Raw genomic sequence first — 2784 nt, forward strand, 5'->3', positions numbered from 1 at the left:
CGCTCGCAAGCCTCGCACGTCAGAATGGCGCGGGCAGGATGCCGGGTGAAGGGGTTCGAGATGTGGGAAAGCTAACACCTCCGCGACGCTAAGGATGACACATACCTCTGGTTCCCTTTTTAGACAACAGCGCCAGACTGGTTCTGAATATCAAATTAAAGGCAGCTATGCCACCCGTGCTCTGCTCCATTACGCCACCAGAGTGTTCCAACGGCCTGAGGGTAGTGTCTATGTGTGTGCATGTGTGTGTGCATATACTGTAGGTATGTGTGTGTGTGTGTGTGTGTGTGTGTAAGGGGGGGGGGGGGGGCTGTTGAAGCTGGAAGTATGCTTGAGTCGTGGCATGGGTGTGGTTGTTAAGATGATTACTGTATGATCATGGATGGATGGGACGGTGGTGAACGAGCAAGGTGATGGGGGAATGTGTGTGCGAGTGTGTGTGTGTGTGTGTGTGTGTGTGTGTGTGTGTGTGTGTGTGTGTGTGTTTCTGTGTTTCTGTGTTTGTGTGTGTGCTTGTGTGTGTGTGTGTGTGTGTGTGTGTGTGTGTATGTGCTTGTGTGTGTGTGTGTGTGTGTGTGTGTGTGTGTGTGTGCTTGTGTGTGTGTGTGTGTGTGTGTGTGTGTGTGTGTGTGCTTGTGTGTGTGTGTGTGTGTGCATGTATGGGCTGTAGTGGGGGGGCATCTGTGGTGCATTGGTTGGGCTGTCAAAGATATGGCTAATTGGGCGAAAAAGCAAACAGCCCACAGAGCCGAGACCTTATTGTGTCTTTGATCCATAAAACATGTTGAGCTGGATTTTACCCCCTCCGCCCTTTCCCAACGCACCCCCCTATCCCCTTCCCGCCTTTCATTAGCTTAATAAACACGGCAGGAGTCATATGAAACATTCATCGAGGAAACGCATAAATAGAAACGAGAGAAATTACAGCACTGTGTTTTTCCTCACGCTGACAGGAAGTCGACGTATTAGGGCGCTGATTGTGGCAGCGGTCGGCGGCGGTGGTGAGCCAAACGGTGCGGCGTACGAATTTTTCCGACCCTCGCTCTCTTCTTCCTCTCTCTCTCTCTCTCTCTCTCTCTCTCTCTCTCTCTCACTCTCTCTGACTAAGAGTTCTGTAATGGCTTCATAAACAAGAGCGGGATTCGGGCCTCCTGTTCCTGCTAAATCAATGGGAGCCAGTGAAAGCGCCGTCGTGAAAATGACTGATCACCGGGCGAGGGCCATGCACGTCGTCCGCCCGACCGGAACAGGTCAAGCAGAAAGCCGATCAAAGCCGGTCCGATGGGAGTAGGGGGACTGTCACCGGACCAATTAAAAGCTATTTTATTGGAAATGGGAGCGCTGTTGTGAAAGTCCCCACGATCGGCTCAAGGCAGTTTGTCGGAATGTGACGCCTATATTCATCATTCCGGAGGCTCGGGGCCCTTGAACTTCAGCTGATCCGTGTCACAATGAACAGCCCCACCCCCACTCCCATATATGGATAGGAAGCTCTCAGAGCACACAGAGCAGATAGTCCACACACATACAGTACAGTACGCACAGACACAGACACACACACACACACACACACACACACACACACACACACACACGCAAAATCCAAAAACACACACACACACACAACAAAGGCTCGTATCCTGTCTGCCTGTTCAAATCATTCTACGGTGACCAGCTGGGAAGGGAAGCTGACTACTTACTCAGCTTCCCAGGTGAGTACCAACACTGACTGGCGTTCAGAGAATAGGTACATAATCACAGAGTACCCACCCACGCACACAGACACACACACACACACACACACACACACACACAGCCCCCAGATGTTCTGGGCTAGATTTACTCCAGTCTCTGGTCCCTGTGGTCATTTCCACCCTTAATTATTTACATTTATTTACCTTCACTCATTTACAACTTAAGAAAATAGCTTCATTTCTGAACGAGAGATTTAAAGCTCAGTAAACACCTGGCCCTCCCGCCCGCGCGATGAGAGTTAATCACCTGGATTTATTATCGTTTTAACCGTCGTTGGCTTGGGTGCAGAGTCACAGCTCCCTCTCTCTCTCTCCTCCCGCCTCGTAAGTGCGACCAGGACGGTACTCCGGGGAACGCTCTGTACGGGCCTCAAATTAAAAAGTGCTCTCTCATTCAAAATCAGCTCGGATGAAACCTGACTATTGCCAGCTTATTAAAAAGTATTACGATTTTAAATATTTACCCATATGAAAAACTTTTATGAGGGGTGGTTAAAAAAACTGAGTTTGCCAAAAAAAAAAAAAAAAGACGAGGAGGTCCAAACCCCCCCCTTTCCTTGCGTGCGCTGGTCCCATTTCAGGGTGTGTGAACGGAACAGGGCGAGCTTAATATCCCTTGTACACTCTGGAGCTGCTCCACTGCTGCGCATTTGTGCTACTCACTGGAGAGTGGGTGGATGCTCGACTATCAGTGAGTGAGTGGGAGAGATGGAGAGAGATGGCAGGGAGAGAGAGACAGAGGGGGGTGGAGGTAGAGAGAGAGAGAGAGAGAGAGAGAGGGAGAGAGAGAGAGAGAGAGAGAGAGTGAGGGAGAGAGACAGAGGGGGGTGGAGGTAGAGAGAGAGAGAGAGAGAGAGACAGAGAGAGATGGAGGGAGAGAGACAGAGGGGGGTGGAGGTAGAGAGAGAGCAACAGAGAGGGAGAGAGAGAGAGTGAGAGAGAGAGAGGAGGGAATGAGAGCCAGAGAGAACGAGAGAGAGAGAAATGTGAAGGGAGAGGGAGAGAAAAAGCTGTTATTACTGTATTACAG

The sequence above is a fragment of the Sardina pilchardus genome, chromosome 12 (genome assembly GCF_963854185.1).
Source record: "Sardina pilchardus chromosome 12, fSarPil1.1, whole genome shotgun sequence".
Classification (NCBI taxonomy): domain Eukaryota; kingdom Metazoa; phylum Chordata; class Actinopteri; order Clupeiformes; family Clupeidae; genus Sardina; species Sardina pilchardus.